The 21,131-nt window shown below is 44.2% G+C and overlaps 1 protein-coding gene across 11 annotated transcripts in view; it reads left to right on the forward strand.

Annotated features, from left to right (window-relative positions):
- The window catches only part of NCOA3 (nuclear receptor coactivator 3), a 144,836-nt gene that overhangs the window by 17,780 nt on the left and 105,925 nt on the right, over positions 1–21,131 (forward strand). For 7 of the 11 annotated variants that reach the window (XM_090064386.1, XM_090064395.1, XM_090064396.1 and 4 more), the window contains exon 2: positions 1,019–1,101. The exons of 2 other annotated variants lie outside the window; for them this stretch is intronic. The gene's annotated coding sequence lies outside the window, so the exon portion shown is untranslated. Of the gene's footprint in view, positions 1–1,018; positions 1,102–4,263; positions 4,321–21,131 lie in introns of all 11 variants that reach the window. 2 more of the 11 variants (XM_090064387.1, XM_090064391.1) reach the window with 1 other exon arrangement.

The following is a 21,131-nucleotide window of genomic DNA, read 5'->3' on the forward strand; positions in this document are numbered from 1 at the left end:
GAAAAAAAACAACCCAACAGTCAAATGTCAGAATATATAGGTATTAGAATTTATTTTAATACAATGATTGAGGCATGGGTGGGCTTCCAGATTGCTTGAAAATAGTAAATGGATCAATAAAACGTGTCCAGCTGATGCATGCACATACTTCATTTTAATTGCAGAAAAACACGGAGTTTGGAATATTTTTTTTTATCAGAGAATTTTGGTTTTCTGTTTTTGTTTTGTGTTTGTTTTTTTTTTGCGAGAGAAGCAGGATCCCTGGTAACAAGTAACCGAGTAGCAACAGCAGCTAGAGAGCCAAGCCTAGTCATAGTTCTGTTCCCTGTGGCTCGTGCAGACTTTACTTTTGCTTTTGCCTGGTTGAGGCTTAAATGGCAAAAGCTGGATTCCATTATATTGAAACTGCTGTTACCATATATTACAGTAGCTGGCTTTTTGACAAAAATGGTGTGTTGTAGTAAGAAAATACAGTACTAAAAGTGGAAGCTTCTAGGCCTGTCGTTTGAACTCTTTTTGAGGTATGCAAGACCTGCATATAGCTTTGTATGAATACTTTGGGATCTCTCAACAGCTATTCTAAGGTATTTTTAATCTTAATCTTTTTTTTTTCTCTTTTCCTGAAACAAGGTAATATAAATTCTAAACTATTTAACTGAAGCATGCAGTGTCTTACATGTATTAACTATTGATTTGAACTAACTCTTGTACGACCCTTAGTTCAGGGTTACCTATCGTTACTATGATGATACACAACAGGTTAAGACTGCTTTTGGTGCAGGTGTTTAAACACTGGTGTGTGTTTTGTTTTTGTTTTTTTTCCACCGAGTCTGCACAAAACCCAGTAAACTTCTTACTAAACTTTTATAGGTGCTCTTATTACTTAAAAATGAAACTTCATAGCAGCCTTTTTTTAATTTAGCTCTGGTGGGCCTTTAGCATGTTGAAATGTAATCTTTAAATCAAGACTCTTGGCTGTCTTAGACTAAAACTTGTCTTCTTGTATGTCTCTTTTCAGTACTCATGAAATATTTTTGAAGAGACAGATTTTTACAAAGTTACTGCTAGACTGTTTAACACAGGAGAACATCAAAACACCAGGTAAAGTCTTGACTCTGAAACGAATTCATGTATTCACTGTAATTTTGTTGTTAGTGACTTTTTTTTTAAATGCGTGCAAACTTAAAAATAGCTTCTTGAGTGACTTTATTTTTACTTATTTTTGTTTTGGAGTGGTGTATAATTGAGCCCTGGAAACATTACGTAACAGTTTGCAAAATTTAGATGAGGGAAGACCCCTGAATGAGTTCTAACATAACGTTAGAGTTGTTGGAGCAATAAAACTGAAACTGGAATGAATCTGTAAATAGGCTAATGAATGAAGCTTGCCCCTGTGGATGGCAGGTGGGCTAATAAGGAATGAAAGTGACCTTTGGTTAAGTGGCTATAACTTAAACCAGGAGATGGCAATTATTTCAGGCACAGGGCTGCTTACTGAGTTGGCAAACCACTGAGGGCCGCATGACGTGTAGCCAGGGGCAGATGAGTATCAATTTTCTAAAAAAATTTTTAGGGGCCCTGTGGGCAGGATAGAATGGCCAGGTGGGCTGCATTTTGCCTACCCCTGACTTAAACCCAATGGAGCCTCCTAAAAGGTACTTTCTTTATCTAAAATACAGGCAGTCAGAAGCCCGAGGTTGAATTGATTCAGTCTTTTCAGGTTAGTCTTAAGTTGCATAGATTGAGCTGATAGGCAAGTGAACAGGCTTCTGCTTTTCATTCTGGAAATGTAGTTGCATGTCTGCAGTGGCTCAGGCCAAAAGCTGGGGGTGGTAGAACACGCCTCCCTGCTCAGCTGAAATAGACAGGTTGGGACAAAGATAGCCCATTCACCCTGTGAGGAGGTGTTTGCGGGGCAGGTGCATAGTGTCAAAGACAGAGATTCAATAAACCTAAATCAGTTAAGTTTGACACTACATCCATCTAGGCTTCTCTTAAACTGGTTTAGGCCATTTTGAAAGCAAAATGCATTGAACTTCTGTTCTGTTATAGATTTGAACTGGTTTCTGATCACTTATACCAGTTTATGTAACTTGTCTCTAGCCTCTCATAGCTTTACTCCCTTTTCATAGTTGCTGTGTGCACATGCACGTCTCATTGCTCCATTCTATACCTTCTTTCTACAAGGCCACAGTATATAGCACTGAATAAGATGATGGACATGATATGTTCTTTCTGACTTCTTTTGTCTCTCTTTAGGTCGCATCTAAATGCACAATTTATTCTCCCTTTTTTTAATTAAAGCGTATAGGTACTTTTGCTTTTGACAGAACTTGGACCTGTTTTAAATTGGAAGAATGACGTCCATGCACTCTTTTGCACAACAATAAATCAGTCTTGAAATAATTCCTTAATTAAACCAGTCCAACTTTGTTTTATATTGGCTTCTGTAGTCACTACAACAGTCAAGTGTTTTCTCTATTAGCTTACGATTTTGTCTATAAGTAAATGTGTGGGCAAACAAATGTGTTGAACTAAAACACTTAAGCTCAAAGTCTTAACCTGATCTGGTGCTGTAATGGGGAAATCATTTGGTTTAATGTTTCCTAAGCTTAAGGCAGTGCTTACCAGTTTGGGTTGCAGGATCTGTTAAATTACCTGGCTGTGTCTGCTATGCTGTGGAGAGAGTCTGTGGTTTATTTTCATTTGTTAACTACACATTTACACACATTTCTTGCTAAAATTCTAGTGAAAGGCCTCGAGTCTTCACTTGTCGAACTGTCTCCATTCTTTCAGTAGAAACAAGGCTCAAGGAGCCCGCATTAGATTCTAATCCGAGTTAATGTTTGAGTTAATTCTTATTAACTGAGACACTTCTGTATGCTTGTCTGGACAATCCAAAGTTCAGGACAAATTTGTTGACTCCCAGAGTGCTTGTTTTAAGGTAAATACTCCAAACACTTGTAGTTCAAACAAGTACATATAAATAAGTTTAAACTCTAATCTGCTTAGTGCGCATGTGCTTTTTTTTCATAATCTTGGGCTTGCTGAGAGCTTTCATATGAAGACATCACTACATTTTAAAGACTTTTTAGAACAGCTGTTCCCAACCTTGGGTCACGACCCAAATGAGGGTCACGGAGGCAATGCCAGCAGCGCTGCGCACAAAGGACGAGATCCACTGCGTGGCAGGAGTTCCCCTGCCCCCAGGCTGCTGTACTGCTCCGCTCCCAGCAGTAGGTCATGGCAAAAAAAGGTTGGGAACCACTGTTTTAGAATAATTGAGAAGCTGATAATATATTTCTGCTCCTACGAAACTGAAAGGCTTACCTTGGTTTAAGTTGAGGCATTCCACTCCTTTTTCCTTTTCATAAGCACATTGGGTATCAAGCTTAGCACTTAGGTTGTAGTCTAGATTCCTCTCTCTTGTTTTCTGTCCTGTCTTAAGTCAGAAAATATTTGTAACTTTTATTCTTAAAGAATGGCTTTCTTGTATAGTAATGCAAGTTTTCTGCAATGTAAAAAATATATGTGGTTTTAAATGATCAGTAGGTGGTGAACTACGATTTTTTTGGATAGCATTTACTTTAAGACTTTAACTGCTAACACCATTTGCAAGAACTTTCACCTGTTTGACCACCTGTAAATAAACATGTAAATGATTCTGCATATGTGGCTTCTGGTTTTGAGACACCTTCCTTCAAAATCTCAGATTTCTTCTGATTTGATTTTTGTAGATTATAATTTTTCTATCTGGCTTTTTATGTAAAATTAGTTGATAAACATTAATGAAAAAAGGATTCCCAGAAAATGATTTGCTACAGAATTTTAGTGATCTGTACTACACTGTTTAAAAACACATTATAATGAGTAATAGAACAGCTTTATTGTTATTTTTCCCCTTCAGGTTTCAAGAATGACAACCTTCATGGGGTGCCTGTAATCTATTAAATTAATCTATTGGTTTTCAATTTGTCTCTGTACTATCCATTCCCCATCTCCATACCCTCTGCTTTCTTAGAGTACAAATTGCTTTAAAGCTAAGCGTTACCAAAATAAATTGGCATGGGGCAGTATTGAAAAGCTAAGCCTGGATAGTTTAATGGTTGGCATTAGTCTGCACTGACTAATGAAATGAGGAAATAGTGGACAATCATAGATCAATAGGATGTGCTGCTATCCCTGTTAGAAATGTCCTTCTAAATTACATGAAAAATGTTGCTAGATAAAAATATTTACTTGCATAATTCCTTTCCCTACAAGTACCTGCCTCAGAGGACCTGGTCTGCAGAGTTCGGGACAGAAATTACACAAACTGGTGTAAGTGATTGGAAACTGTTTAAAATCTGTAACATGATACACAGACTGCTTTCAAAATGGCCAAAACTGCTTTAAGATGAAGCTGGATGGACATTATATCAGACTTAACTGATTTTAAGTTAGTTTAGTTTCTTGAACTTCTATCCCAGATCACCTCTGGATTCAAGTTGGCTCACAGTCCCCCAGTATCCCAGGATGCTTTGCACTTCCCTGCAAACCCTGCCCCCCCTTTGCAGGATGGGTGGGCTACCCTTGGCCCAAACTGTCTGCTCCAGCCAAGCAGGGAGGCGTGTGCTAGTGGGTGTGTCGTGTCTCCCCCCCCCCCGATTTCTGGCCTGGGGCACTGTAGGCATGTGGCTGCATTTCTGGAATCAAAAGTGAATGTCTGTTCACCTGCTTATCAGTTCACTCTACATAGCTTATTCAGTCTTTGCAGGTTAGTCTCAGTTCAGCCTCAGGCTTTTTGACTGTCTGTACTTAGCCAGAACAAGTAAGTGGAGCACATGTGCTTTTTTTCATAACCTTGGGCTTGTTGAGTGCTTTAATACAAAGAGATCACTAAATTTAAGACTTTTATTTTTTTAGAACCGCAGTTCCCAACCTTGGGTGATAACCCAGATGAAGGTCACGGGGGCAAGCAGCACTGCACACAAAGGATGAGGTGTGCCAGGAGCTCCCCTGCCCCCGGCCTACTGCATCACTCTACTCCCAGGGCTATCAGATGTGAGCTGGATGCAGCCTGCAAGCCACCAAAGGAGTTAATATGTGGCCTTGGGCTCTCAGGTGGTTACTGCCTCCTGTCATTGCTTTAGCATCAACAGCAGCCAGTCTCTCCAGGCTCCCCCTTCTTCCAGCTGCCGTGCTCTGCCTTTGCCCCAAGGGGGTGGGGCAGTACAACAGCATGGGCAGCTCATGGGTGCCCAGCATTGCAATGGAGGTGTTGCCCACATGGTGCAGTGGGCAGGGGGTGAGCATCTGTGTGGCCTCCCCTGACATAGCCTGGATAGGATGTAGGCCCCCAGGGCTTAAAAGTTCGGTTGCCCTGCTCTGGTGAATGGCTCTTATTTTTAAGACTACTGTAGAAGTTGGAAACTATATGAGATGAGAGACTGCAGAAAAGAGTGGTTGTTTTTGTTAAATAAAGAATTTGGATGCTGCCCTGGAGAACTAGAGTTTTGTATGTAGGAACTCCATGGGCAGACAGTGAACTGGCCAAGCAACTTTGGCCAACTGTAGATGTAGCTTATTGCAAGTTTTTCATGTTCTGGCTAGCCAAAATGAGATGTATGATGTGCAGAAATCTGGGGCATTCCTTAAATTAATAGGTAATCCGGGTAATCTTCTTGGAATATTGAAGTGCAAGCAAGAAAGAAGAGCAAAAAAAATTAAAAGACTTAGTATTTCTGGTTCGGCATCCAAACAGAAACCTGACTGTCTCTGGACCTCACCTGTAAAATGGAGAATACAATGCCTTTTGAGACTGGATATTATTAAGATAAATTCATTTGTTTGAAGCAATACTTCAAGTTCTGAAAAAACAGTTTATATTTAGCCTTGTTTAGTGTCCTATTAAATACGGTAAAGTAACATTTTGAATGGATAAGGAAAGATTTTCTGAGAGTAGGAGGGAGGGACATGGTATATAACTGTGTAGGTTCATAAGCAGGTTGCTATTAAATCTTAATTCTTAAACTATGTAAAGCTAATCTGAATGTTCTGTTTTACTGAATTTAACCTAACTTTAAAGCAAGCTAGGAGAAAAAGTCCATTTTATGGAATCAGGATGACCTCCTCGTGGAGTTTTTTAATGGGTTCAGACTGGCTGATGTGCACCACAGAATTCTCTCATTTGGGCTAATGGAGTAAATCGTAGGCAGTAGTAGGAGTGATTTAAGGTAAGGGATCACAAAATGGATGAAGCTGTCCCCTACACATGTTGAATTTTGCAGTTGTTTGACCAGAAGAAGGTAGGGATTGGGACGTCGCTCCTGCATTTGGTTCAAGGATCTGGAGGGTAGTACGATATTGTGTGTGTGTGTGTCCACTTTTTCTCTACCTCTATTCCACTGTCCTATTACCTCACCATTTTTTTTTTTTTATTCTTAATTGAGATGCTTCTTCCTCTTTACTACCTGGGTACTAGCAGAGGAAGTGTAAAGTACAGAGACTGTCCCTTGTGAGCTCATGGCCCTGATTCCTAGTACCACAGCAGTTCAAAGCAGTAATTTCGAGGACAGTCCTGCTGGGCCCCTACAACTGTGGGGTAGAACATATACTCCTTTATGACAGAACTGCCAAGCATCTTCTCCACATAGGAGCTATATAGGGCTGGGGCTTGCTCAGCATGGCTGGAGTACAGTAAAAGCTGTTTTAACTGGCATTTAAGTAACCAGAACACTCTATTAACCGGAATGGACATAGGGGGGCCAAGCTTGCACGTGGCGGGGAAAGCTTGGGATTTTTTGGTTTTGGACTAATACAGGGATTGTCAACCAGGGGTACGTGTACCCCTACGGATACTTGCAACAGCCCCACAGGGTACGTGCGGCGGCACAGGGAGGTGGCACATGGCGGTGTGGAGTGGTGAATGGTGGCAGCTGCATGTGAGCTCCTTGTCCCCCATCGCTGCTTTTCACCACTCTGTGCTGTCGCTACGTGCCACTTTCCCTGTGCTTCATGTCCAGCTGGTCATGCTGTCCGCAACCCCTCCCCCACAACCTTCCAGTCTAGAAAGGGGTACAGTCTGGAAGTGGTACCCACCAGGAGAGTGTACACCCCTTAAAGGTTGAAAAACCCTGGACTAATATCTTGCATAGTTTGTACTACATATAAATAAGTACAGAAGTGGTGTTCTAAAGTGTGTTTATTGAGTATTTGTGCTAAAACTTGCAGCAGTTTTCAGAAAAGGTAAAGTACATGAATTCTGGATGAACTAAGTCTATGGGTACCTGTCATAATTTGCCTATATGCAAGTTACTACAGGTTAATTTATTTGGCCCCTCTCTTCCACTTGCTCAGGCAGAGCAGGGTCTGATGGTAAGGAGGGCTGCAGGGGGAAGAATTTGGGGAAGGGGTGGACAGAAGGCAAGGTGGCCACCTGACTCCTGATTTTTTTTTTTTTCTTTTTTTTTCTCTCCTCCCATCTCCTGGTACTTATAGTGGGAGGGGGATAAATTCAGTGCAAGCCTCCAATAATTAAATTCTGTAGCTGGAAAACTATAATGAATGTATAAATTTTTCCATATATAGAATCTAATTATTGTGGAGGTAATCTTGTATTCAAGAAAATACAGTAATGGGTAGTGGTGAACAGTCTCTTTACAGTAGACAAGGTATATAGCAGTACTTGTGTTTTTTTTCTAACCTGGCCTACTTGCCAGTGATTAGAAGGTCCGGTAGCTGTTCCTGGCAAACTTGCAGGCTAAGTCAAATGCTGTTAAACTGTTCATAGATGGGGTGACCATAATCATTTTAGGGAAATCCAGGACAGGGATGTGTTGGCACATGCATGCACAACCTCATGGCTCTCTGGAGTAGGGTGGGGTGGGGTGGGAGAGTGCAGAAGCCCATGGCCAGTCTTCACCCCCTGCATGCAGAGACTGGAGTTGGCTGGCAGCAGCCCCTCTGCAGTACCTCCCAGGCTCGGACAACCTCTTGCACAGCCACACGATGCCTCTGCTGGCAGCTGGTGGGGCAGAGCCCTGAGCCACCCCTCCCAAGCATGGGTCTGCAGCTGGTGGGAAGGGTGGAGGAACCTCTGCTCCCCTAAGGGCAGAGATCTGAGGTCATCTCTGTTCCCCTGGGAAACCTGTTCTTACCTGGGCTGCTCCCTGGTCCTGACTCGGCTGGGCTGCAAGCTGGAAGTCGCTTGTCCAGTAGTCAGCCAGGAGCTGGGCATGTGTGGGCAGGTTCATGCTAATCCAGGACTTCTGCTTCACTTTTCTTCAGGAAGCCCAGCCATGGGTGGCTCCCTGGTCCTGACTCCACTGGGCTGTAACCAGAGTCACTTGCTCAGGAGCCAGGCTTGTGTGGGCAGGTTCCTGCCAATCCGGGACTTCTGCTTCCATTTTCTTTGAGACCACCTATGAAATCCAGGATGTACGGATGTTATCCTATTCTTGGAGAAAGCATTTTGATTTTAATTTTGTAATAATACAGCGATGTCACTTTGCATTTGCTGATGGAAATCAATAGTGTCTGTACTGTTCATAGCTTGCTTTATCCAGCTAGGACATGTGGGGCAACTTCTAAGGTGTATAAGCTTAGGGCACTTGTATGTAGAGGGGTGGTGGGTACACGGGGATGAGCCTGAGTCTACACTTATCTACTTGCATCTCTTCAAAAGAAGCAGAAAACTCCTTCCAACACCCTAGGGTGTCTAAGCACCTTGGTTAAGGATCACTGGTCTAGAGAATACAACCCATATTTGAAGGGAAGCATGCAAATAGACCTGAGTATGATCTAAAGATCTGAACTGATGCCTTTTGTTTCTTTTGTTTCTTTCCTTTTTAAGTAACATAGTGGTATCTTTTTGTACATTTTACTGTAGAGTCACGAGGGAGGAATTTGCAGTTTCAGCAACATATTGGGCCTCCTTTAAATCCTGTTGTTCGCTGGCTGGCTGGTCTTCGTTTGACACTCCAGTTTCAGCAACTGTCCCAAACTCAGAATAGATGCAGTAAAGCTAGTAAGCGTAATCCTTAATGAGCCCCTACTTCATCCATGTAGAACTCCAATCTCCTTTCCTCTGATCACATTTTCTGGTGTCACTTACATTACTAATCTGTACCAACATACAGGCACCAGGTTAGGAACAGATAGCTGCATGTAGTAGGTAGCTATTTCAGGGCTTTAGCCCTTGACATTATAAAGGGAACAGGTGATAGCTTGTCTGAGTTTAAATAATTTGCTACTGCAGGATGGACATAGACAAACAAAGCCTGAACCTGTATAACTGGTCAAGTATTGACTGCAATGTGTCTTTTTTTTTTTTTTAATTCGGGAGTAATTATCTACTCCATTGAAAGAAGTTACTGTGGCTGAGTTACTTGCACCATCTACCACCTTTTTTCTGTTGGGGCCTAGCTAACTTCTATATTGGTCCCATGTCTTGTTGGGGTTAGAAACTGTGATTGGAAATTGCTCAGGATTTCTACATGACTAAATTACTAATGGTTAGATGAACTTTGTGGCTGGAATAAACTAGAGCAGGGGTCATCAACATTTTTGGGCAGTGCCATAAACACCTGCAACCTCGACTTGTAAGATGCTGTTGTGCCAGGGATGGACAGCGGGGCAGTCGTGAGGGGGCCCAATCCTTGTTCTGGCAGCGCAGCCCCAACTCCTTCTCCACCATCTGTCCCAAGGTGTGTGCACCAAGCAAAATGGCTTGATGTGCCACACACTTGCACCTGTGCCGAGGATTGCCTACCCCTGATGTCCTTTGGTACAAGGTTTTTACAATACCTTATTACTTTTACTAGAGCTCTAGTGTCATTTAAAATCTCGGTGGATAGACTGGCAAATTGTTAATGACTAAGTTTAGTGGCAGTTTGGTAAATAAGGAATGAAACCTGTTTCATGAGTTTATTGTAGGCTAAAAACAGATGGGTAAGTGTTCATCCAGGTTAATGGGAATTACTGAAATATTATTACTTCAGTCCTGCTGCTAAAATTAAAAACATTATAGTAGTTATCTGAAGAGCACGAAAATAAATTGACTGTTATGTATTAAGTCTTTTTTCCCTTTAGATTGGAGAAAGAAAGCTGCTGCTGCAAGTGCAGTTTATTTTTAAACTTATTGAAATCTCAGCTTCTGAAATGGAAGACTGCTATAGTGATATCTGCTCTTCTGCATTAAGCTTTATTAAAAAAAAATCTACTGAATATATTAAGGCAAACATGGCTCAGTCTCACCCAACACTGTATGTGTGTACAAAGGATTTGTGGTAAAGTATACTGGTTTTTTTTTTCTTACTGAGCCTAGAAAAATCTGTCACGCTATACAGGGTCTTTTTTTTTTTATTTGTTTTGTTTTTCTTATTTTGTGCATCAAGTGATTTGGTACAGTGCTAGATGTTGATGCAGTTAGACCTGTATAGCCTCTTCTGAGGCGGTAAGGCTGTACAAGTCTAACCAAGAAAACTGTCATATAGAAAGAATCTGTTATTAGCAACGTGAAGTGGAGCACAGGTACACATTAAGGCCACATCCACACAAGCAGGGGCGTGCATTTACAGCTGCACAAATAGTACTACTTGATGCTGCAGTGCATGCCCCTACTCTGTGCTTTGCAGTGTGGCAATGGCTGCTGCTCCCCTGTCTCAAGGTACACTGTACCCCAGCCAGCCAGGGAGCCAGGTGTCTGGGGTACAGGATGGCTCAGCATGGGGGCTCTGCAGCATGTGGAGATGGGGAAGCAGGTAGCCCTGGGTTGCCTGCTCTCCCATCACCATGTTTGTCCTGGTGCATGCCACTATTTTAAGCTGCTTTTTTCTTCTGGTTTTTTGGTACTACAAAATCCTGGTTGCGAATTTTGTCCTGGCACTGCAGATGAGTAGTACTATGCATAGTTTAACGTGCAGTGTGTAGTTTGTGGTGCTGCAAAGAGGTTTGTAGTGCCATAAATTGCACATGCATGTACGTCTGGATCTGGCCTAAGATGCCAGCGGTAGTTGAGGGTTACTGGATGGAAAAAGTCTCAAACTTGTGTGTGTGTATGTGACTAATATTAGAAGAAGCATCGCAACAGTGTCTCTGCCTGAAGACTCGAACAGTACATTTATCTAAAAGTCTAGTATTCATATATCTTACAGGCCATATTAAGTGATGTTTAGCTGCTCTTCTGTTTTGAGTAGTTTTTGTAATTTTTGCTAATAGTTTGAAAAAAAAAAAAATGGTAACCTACATGCCACTGTAAGGTCCAGTGTTCATAGTTCTTGGTCTGGGAAACTGTTGGGTGAAATTGAGGAAAATAACAAACAACTATGACAAAGCAGGAAAACTATTATGGCTCTAGATTCAAAATAAGGTCAGGATGTTTCCTGGATTTTTTTTCCTTCTGAGAAGGTTGGGCAGAAATGCTCTTTTTTTTTTTGCCTTCTTTCTCAAAAACCTATTAATCAGAAACCTACGTACAGATTTCTCAGAAGCCTCCTTACAGATTCAGTCTTTGCTTATTGTCTAATAGCACTGGTTTTAAGATTGGCGGTCTCCACAATACTTTTGACACATGATGTCCCTGTAGCATGAGACAAATTAGTGATATGATTTCCTTGTGGTGGGCACCTCAGTTACGTCTACCCAACACCAGCGCTGGCAGAAGTGGTTACAAAATACAAGCGAAGGTTTGAGAAGTAAGGAGTGGGTACTTAAAAGTATTGCTTTGTTCCCCAAAACCTTTGCTTTTTAGTCTCTGGTAGACAATAGATTTAATAAAACACTTAAATGTTACTGAAGCATAAATGCAGCATAGGTTGAGCTACTGCATATCTGTTTGTATCTAACAACGTAATGCACTGGGCTGGTACTGCTTTAGCTGAGGATGTGCCACTTTTGTGGTAATGTTGCTATGGCAACTACCTTCCAAGAGCTGCCTCAAGGTCACTGTCAACATCAGTCATGGCCTTCAGTGCTTGGTTTATAAGCTAATATCGCCACCCAATAAAATATAGTAAATGGTTACTTTTCAGATTTATTCCACGTACTCCTGTTAGATTAAACACAGTAATAGTATAGATAAAACAAATATCAAAGCAGTAGTTAGTGTGGCCAAAAGCAACTTTAAACACTTAGTGCATCTTTTGCATCTTCTAACTTCTGCCACGCATGAACACACCAACTTGAGGACTTTGTATTAAAGAGCTATGCAAAAAAATATAATCAGACACCTACTTTAAAACACAAGCAAACAATGTTGTTTGCTGTATCTAGATTGTGTAAGATGCAGATCTAGAAGCACTTACGCAGGATTTTAGGGGGGATTTCTAGAGATCATTCATTTAGACTTAAGCACCTAATTGCTTTGGACCTGTGTGTTCAAGGCCTCTGCTACACAGTGCAAGTAGATCCAATGTGTGATCTACACAATTGTGCTTCCTACCATGGTACGTGTGCAAGGCAGGAGACGCAATTGTGGGATTGAATGTTTTTGCAATGAAGGGTTTGATCTTGTAGGTGCTACTCCCAAGCATAGCTGACAGTACAAGGTTCTGTAGCTAGAATCTCTTCCATTCAAACCACATGCTAGAGGAGATGGTGGTTCCCATCTCCTATACAGTTGTTTAGTGCTGGAGTGAGCAATTATTTGGCCTGGAGGGCCACTTAGAGAGTTTTGGTGAGCTGTTGCAGGCTTGATCAACACCTCCCCAGCCTGTGACAGCTCACCAAAACTCCCTAAATGGTAGATTACTAGGCTGGTATAGGGGTGGCAAATGGGCAAGGTCTCCATCGAGTCTGGCCCCCACAGGCAGGGTGTGCTCAGCCAGGTGGATGGGATGGGGCCACAGGTGGGCAGGAGATGGAGAAGTGATTTCTGAGAGTAGGATGGGTGGGGTGGTGTCAGCGCTGTGGCCAGGATCACGGGATGGTTACAGCATATGGCTGGGGCCCGTGGCAGAGCCATAGTCCACTACTTGCATGGTTCCACACTGTCACCACCACATGGTCCTGGTCTTGGCCTTAGCCACCTGTTCTTCTCTCCGATTCCCATCTGCTCATGGCCCCATCCCATCCATCTGGCCAAACATGGCCTGCCTCCATGTGTCCCAGACTGGTCTCCTTGGGGACTCCACCTGACCACCTGCTATGTCCAGGGCTCCTGGTGGTGGGTGTGGGGTGGATGGGCCAGAATGGTTCCGGCGGTGACAAGAGTGGAGATTGGCAGTGACAGCTAGAAGGAGCTGCTGCTGTGGGGGCTTCCAGGAAGTAAGTCTGACTGCTATATTCCTCCAACCCATCTGCCTGCTTGGGGCCAGCAGGACTGGTAGCATATGCCATGACCTGGGCTGCCTACTGCACCTGTGCTGGGTAGGCATGAGGGACCTGTTGTGGGCTACGCAAAATCCCTTGGTGGGTTACATCTTACCTGTGGACTATATTTTCCCACCTTTGTTTTAGTGGCTAGAACATTTCCCTTGAAGTGGTTCAGATCCTTGTGGGTCTGCTCTTCCATACATCCAAATCATTAAAACTCACTGAATGAAATAAGGTACTAATAAGAAGTTGTAAATAACTGTGGTCTATTTAAATTTAGAAATGAAAGCAGAAGTTGTAACAAATTTAAAACTTGAAGAAAGCATTTTGGTGATTCATCAAGATCTAACTAGATGCAATTAAATACTCAAGCTTGTATACTTTTGTCAAATACAGAGTACACTTGAGCGTACCAATCTACAGTATGCTTTATCTCCTGAAGTTCTAGACAAAAAGGACTTCCTAAGAAACTCTGCAACTACACTTGTAACAAAAGAGCTGACCTTTTTTCTTTCATCTGTAGAATGTAACACACTTGACTCTAGCCTTGGTGGCCTGCCTCTTTTTTTTTTTTTTTAAAAAGAAATAGGGAGACAGAATAATTATAATAATCTGAAACTTTCTCCATCCTATCAAGGACCACAGACTGTTGTGACTCCATTGAATCACTGATTCCAAAATTGGGAATAAATAGGTAGAGCCCTTTCCCCCCCAGCACCATCTGGGGTGACAAGGAACAATGGTAATAAGCTGATGGAGAATAGGTTTAGGTTAGAGATCAGAAGGCAATATTTTACAGTTAGGGTGGCCAAAATCTGGAACCAACTTCCCAGGGAAGTGGTCCTCGCCCCTACCTTGGGCAAATTCAAGAGGAGGTTGGCTGACCACCTGTCTGGGGTCTTGTGAACCCAGCATTCATTCCTGCCTGTGGCGGGGTCAGGCTAGATGATCTGGTCAGGTCCCTCCTAGCCCTAGCTACTATGAAACTATGGTGGCTTTAGATAACTTGGAGTCCTACTCGGCTTGACTCCTAGCAGTGTCCCTGGACCACCTGGGATATAGCTGGGTGTCATGGGTTCCTTCCTGGCCCGTTGCCTCCACCCACTTTTTGCTTGCATGCAGGAATTGTCTTAATTTGGTATCTCACTGTTTTCGGGGATTTAAACTTGGGTTTTCTTGTTTGTTTGGGTGGTTTTTGGTTACCTTTGGAGCCCCCCACATTCTGAATTTGGGATGAAGTGACAAACAAAACAGTTCAGCTGATGCTGAGGTGGTGGTAGGAGAACTTCCCTTGATCCAGGCAGGTACTACATGGAGGTGGGGAGATGGGCTTAGATCTCAGAATTACAAGTCGGATTCCCATATGGAGAAGAGGACTCAGAAGTCTTAGAGTGGGGGCTGACATGCAGGTCAGAGTAATGGTGCTCACTTTGTGATGGGTGTTCTGACCTGCCTGCCACCATGAGCATATATCTATGCTGCCAAATCACCAGGGAACCCCCACACTGCTGAATTACTACCCATATCTGGACTTCATTGGATGGATAAAATTGCTCCATGGGCTCTAGGTTGCCCACACATGTCCTAGAGGAACAGATGCTAGCATTCGAGGTGCTAGCTCACAGCGAGGAGCAAAGATGGGAGTTCAGGGATACACAGAGGTTCCTCTGCCTCCATGTTTGAAAAGGTGAGAAGGCAAGAACCTGACAGGTCTTCTAATCTCTTCATTTATCCTGCTGCACTTCCTTGACCAAAACCCCCAACTGTGTTTTGTCTCATTACTTGCAATACTTCTTCCTCCCCTCCCCACACACACTTTTCTGTCCCACAATTCATCCTTCCTTCCTAGTGAACATTCATGTGTGCAGCTCATTTTGTTTTCACAAAACAGTTTGGGAATGTCCACACAAGGATGCACGTGCCTCTTGCCCCACCTCAAACCCCTTTGGGGCGGGGCAAGAGGCACATGCAGGAAAGAAAAAACGTTACCTGCACTGCAAACTTGCAGCGTGGGGAGAAAATTAGATCCCTGGATTAAAAAAAATAAAAGTTTAAAAAAGTGCAGCAGGGCATGGTTCTGGACCATGCCCTCAGGCAGCCAGAGGCTGGGTCCTCCATGGAGATGCTCTGGCTGCCAGAGCATCTCTGTGGTTGGCCACTCGCCCTGGTGCTGAGACATGCGGCTGGTCAGGCCCATGTTCCAGCACCAGGGCTCCTGTGCTGGTGAGTAAGGGGTTGGGGGGCTCATGGAGGGGACCATGGTGGGGGACCCCTGATGGCCCCTCCCCCTGCCCTAGCCAGCCTCATTCTCCTGACCCCCGCATTCCATAGCTTTAAAATAAAAAAAAACCAAAAAAAAAAAACCCACCTGCACTTACTGGGTGGCTGACTGGGGCCCTGCCTGCACAGTGCGGGGAAGGCTGACGGGCCTGCTGCCCCCCTGCTGTCCTATAGTGCCTGGGGGGCTCTGCCAGGAGGCCCTGGAGCCCCCCCCCCCTTGCTTCTCGGGTAAGCAGAAGCTTTTTCCCCCCCTCTTTTATTTTGGGTTTTGTGATTGTGCCTGGGGTTGTGGAGTTAGCCATGGGGGCCTAGGAGTGCAAGTTGTGGGGAAGCCATTGAGGGGGCTGCAGCAACTGGTAAGGGACAGGGCTGGGGGGACAGCAGTTGGGGGGGGAATGTGGGCCTTGTAAAGGCCCCTGCAGGGGCTATTTGGCCCCCTTGTGTGGGGGCTGAATGCCCTGTTGGAGGCTGTACCCCTTATGTGAGGGCCATCTCCTTGTGGGAGTGCAGCAAAACATATATTCATGAATTCATGAAACCTGTATTTAGAGTTCACTTTATTATGATAAGAGACTTGCTTTACCACTGTAGATATCTCAATAAAACATTGTCCAACTGATCACTGTCTCTGTCTTGCGTTCTCTCTCTCTTTATAGTAGTCTTTTGTTTTACTTGTGGAGGAACATGGATTTGGGGGAGTTTTACAGAGTGACTTGGGGATTTTTTTATCAGTGATTTTTCAGTTTTCCAATAGGAAACACCAGTATTCCTGCTAGGGAGGCCAGTAGCAGGACCCTGCCTGCTCAGAGCTGGCACCTTGGACCCAGCTGGCTGTAGCTGACCACCTGGCCAGATGGGACCAGGAGGACATGCTTTGATGGTTCAAAGCAGGCCACTACACCCGGAACATCTTCAGGGCAATAGCTGCCCAGGTGGCTGGGCAGGGGGCACGCATGGCAGTAGTGCCGTATAGAGGCCAACCCTGCAACCACAGTCCGCTGGCAGCTGGCCCAGTGGGGCAGATACCTCTGCTGGCTCTGCAGTCCCTATCTGAGTCTGGCAGGTGCACAGCAGGTCACAGCCAGGCAGCAGCCCCTACTGCCAGACCACTGCAGTGGGTAGAGGGTGCAGGGAACTCTCACTGCTGCTTCAGCAATCCAGCTGGTACAAGGGGTAGTGTCCCTAGGTACCAATTGGCTGGGCCCTAAAAGCTCCTGAGAGCTAGTAGTCCTGAGTTACTTGCCAGGGAGGCTTTTTATACTTCTGGAGCCAGGACAAGGCAGCTTTTTATACTGCTAGGGACTGTACAGGTGCTTTAGCCCCCCCTGGCTGCAGATCTGGGAGGAGCCACGCAGGGTTATTTTGCCCCACGTGGCACAATTTGCTCCACACCAAAGTGCATTTCTGAGCACGTGTGCTGAAGGAAAAAGCCCTGGGTCAAATTTGCACCGCTTCTATTTGAGCTGCTGCAAGTGCACATGCTTGCATGTGTGGATGTGTCCTTTGAGTGCCTTCTGAGTTTTCTCTTGGACTCAGATTCCTTTCTCCAAACAACAACCACCAAGAGAAAACTTGACAAACATATTGTAGCAAGATGCCTGCTCCACGTGTATGTATGCATCTCCAGATTTCTGGCAAAGTTTGGATTTAAACTGATGCTGAATTAATGTGGGTCAGATTTAATGGCTACTGCATGGCCCCTCAAGCTGTGTAGCTCCTGTGAAAACTGGAAAACAACACAATCTTTTAGCTGTTCAATCTGTGTATAATCATTTAAATCTGCTTGGTTTGAGTGTTGAACTCTGAATGAGTACAAGTGTAATTCTTTCCTGAATACCATTTCCAGTTTTGCTCCTTCATTGAAAGAGTTTGTTTTGAATTAGCTGCAAATTAATGTCCAAGCAATTGAATATTTTGGGCAGACAGCACTGTGGCTTAATCCTTAGGGCTGCGCAAAACAACCTGATAAAATAGTTGGGACGGCAGGCAGTTGTTTGTTGGGAACCCCTGGCTTGAACAGCACTGAATTTGGAGCCTAAAACTCATATTTTGCCTCTGAGGCATCTCAGCTTTCAGAGTAATATGAATATGGATTGTAGAACATGTAGAATTGATCTTTAAATAGAGATTCTTAGCATTTAAGCATAGCAGAGCTGGTGCTGCAATCAAGGCTTCCTTGTATTTGATGCCAAACCCATGTGAGTTGTCAGTTTAGTATCATCCCAACCTCTCTCATTTCTCTAGCACTGCTACTGCTGTCTGCCTGTTGTCATCTACATAAACATTTCTGTGCCTTTTGATAGGGTGCCTCTTACACACAGAAATACCGAACCTAACTTGTTTGAAAGATAGGAGCCTTCTGTCATGTGGTGTCATAGATTTGGTATCAACTTCCAAATCTGTGAGCCACTGTCTGATATTATCAACAGTTTGCAGATTCCATCCACCCTGTCTGGGCATTTGTAGAGATTGGACTTTTGATCAAATACTGTGCTATTTGTTGGACTCCACGTTTACATAGGGAGCTATCTAAGATGTTCATTTTGTGAAGTGTGGTTTTTGAAGCATCCATATCCAGATCTCTCTGTTCAGTTTGATCCCCATTTCTCTGTCAAGGTTGTGCCTATTTTTTTTTGTGTGGGGGGGGGGCATTCTCATTTTGGGTTGGTATAAAATGCTGTAGGAATAGGTCTAACCTTTTAGATACAATCCCAAAACTGTATCTGTCACAGTGCCTAGTTAGTTAATGATGCAGTAATTTGCCATTTTGACTTGATAATTTTTCTAAAAACTAAATGTAGATTAAATCTCTGGGTGGTGGTAAATGTTTGTGTATGGTGTATATTTTAACTTACCCCTGCTCTTACTATTAAAGTATCAGCTCCTACTGTTTGTCACTTTTCTTAGACCTTCAGGTGGTATGATCAGGCTATGAAGCCTTTGTCCAGAACAGGGTTGTCTGACTTGCTTGGCAGGATCAGCAATTAATAAGGAGAAATGGAGAGGATATTTAAGAATTTAATGTTAAAGTTCTGTTTGTCAGTGATAAGAGAAAGCTGCACCCTAGGTTTCTTGCATTCTGAAATATCTGTAGTCACTGCACTTAAATTCACTTCAGACTTAATGGACCGAAGGAGATTTGCTTCCTTGTGAGATTAGTAGGTGAAGAAGTAGTAGCATGTTTAGTAAGAACAACCATTTTTCTGCTTTCAAATTATTGTCCTTCTGGTAGATGACACTGTGAAAACACTTCAACTAATTTAAATACCTGTCTTACAGTATGAGAGTGGTAGTAAGTGTGAGTCAAGTAGCTTAAAAACCAAATTTGTGCTCTTGTCCTACTTCTACACCAGGAGTTATTTGACAAGGAAGTAGAATTTTGCAAGTCCCTGCGTGTGTGCACAATTGTAATCACCTGATTTATTCTACTTCTATTATTAGGAACTTCCCCTCTTAAATAAGATTTTTCTTTACTAACTAATACTTCTATTGCAGGGAGTAGCCTAACTCATTTGGCTTTACAAATTGGATCCAAGCTGTGGGGCGTTTCTTATGCTGAGCAACCCACCTCCAGTGTTGGAGCAGTAGCTGGTCAACACACCTACTTGAGCAACTGTATTGGCACAGCTCCAGAGCCTAGGAGTGAACACTGCCACTGTTGCTTTCCCCCCATTTTTTCTCCTACCTCTGATGTTAATTGCTCACAGCAACCAAAGGCCCTTTTCCCCTACCTCCCTGCAAATTCAGTGGTGGGCAAGCAGCAGTGGCTTTTACCCCACAGGTTCTGGAGCTGTGACCGTGCAGCAGCTCTGACAGATAGAGGTGCACCAATATATTGGTCCCATATCAGGTCGGTACCAATATAGGGGGAATTGGACAGTATTGGCAATTGGTTTTTTTGGGCTGCTGTGGCCAATAACTGCCCCATGCATGCACACAGCCGCAGCATGCACACAGCCACGAGTGCAGCCTGGCAGCTTGGAGAGCAGCATCTGGCTGGTAAGTCTGTTGTGGGGGAAGCGGGGAGGGAAGGGGCATGGGGGGCAGATCAAGGCCCTCACAGTGAGGGTGGGGGAGAGGCTGGCACTGGGACAGGGGCAGGCACGGCTTGGGCAGGGCATGGGATGGAAGAGCATGCAGCTTATCCAGAGGGTGTGGGGGGGGCAGCTCCTTTTGCTGCATGCACCCCGAGAGGGCATGGGGGGTATGTGCCCTGGATCTGCATGTGGGTTGAGGGCGGGCTGGGGCCGGGATGGCACTGGGCTTTTCCTGGGGCGGGGGGTCGGGGTCTGGGCCAGGCTGTGCTCAGGGCAGGTGAAAATGATGCTGGAAGGGGGCTACGGGGGAGCTATGGTGAATATTGGAATGGCTGTAGTCCTCCCCATCCTGTCTCTTGTCCCCCTCCCAGCACCGCTGCCTGCCTAAGGGTGGCCTGGCCCAGACCCCACTGGGAAGAGCCCAGCGCCAGCCCCAGATCACCTTGCCCCACACACAGATATGAGGACGCATGCCCTCTGCGCCCTTGGGGTGTGTGCAATGGTGGGAGCAGTCTTCCCCCCTCCAGACAAGCCACTTGTGGCTCTGTCCCACATGCTGCCCGGGCTGAGCAGCCCCAGCCCTACTCCCACCCTCATTGCGGGGGGCCTCGATCTGCTCCAACCCTCCCTCCATTCCTTCCCCCACACAAGACTTACCAGCCTGATGCTGGTCTTCAAGCTTCCTGGTTACATGTCAGAATTGGATCGGCATTGGACGATATGGCTTCTTAAAATCAGCCATCGGTATCAGCCCAAAAAACTGTCGGTGCACCCCTACTGGCAGCCATGCCAGCTGTGGGCCACCAGTTGGGCAGCACTGCTTTTATTGTGTCTTTTGACTTAATTCTGGGAATGGAGGATTGGATGGACTCTTACAGGCAAGCACATGATACAATCCCTTTCATGAAACAAACCCTGTTAGAAGGCCTGTTTAGAACCTTGCTGTTCTGTTGATTGGATATCTGATTTACAGCCTGGTTCATACCCACTTTTTACCATCAGTGTCCATTGGTTCTTTTTCCTCTGATATTTACCTTCAAATCTATTTATAGATACCAATTGAATCCCCTCTTGTTCTTCCCTTTTTGCTAGATTAGACAAGCTAGGCTGTAATTTCTTGTACCATAGAGTGTTCATTTTCTGGAACTTGGGTGACCAGAATTGTGTTCATTATTACAGCACAGCTCTCACCATTGCCTTGTACACTGGCATTCTTCCTTCCCTTGCTCTGTTGGAAATGTATCCTAGGACCACACTTTTTATTGCTACCTTACTGGTTCTGCCATCCTTCGATCAACTGGTATGGGATTAAATTCTTGGTGTTTCTATTTGAGCAGGGCCACATTTTGTTTCTACTGTTCTTCCACTCTTCCTTGAAGCAACCCAATTTTGCAATTTAAAGTTATAATGAGAAGTAATAACTAATCATTTTCTCAACCCTGGTCCTGTTTTTGGGAACAACAATGTCTTTTGACAATATCAATCTTTTATCTTTTTAAACAAAAATCAGTAAAATCTGTA

Source organism: Crocodylus siamensis, chromosome 10 (assembly GCF_052110815.1).
Source record: "Crocodylus siamensis isolate JL-2025a chromosome 10, ASM5211081v1, whole genome shotgun sequence".
NCBI lineage: Eukaryota > Metazoa > Chordata > Crocodylia > Crocodylidae > Crocodylus > Crocodylus siamensis.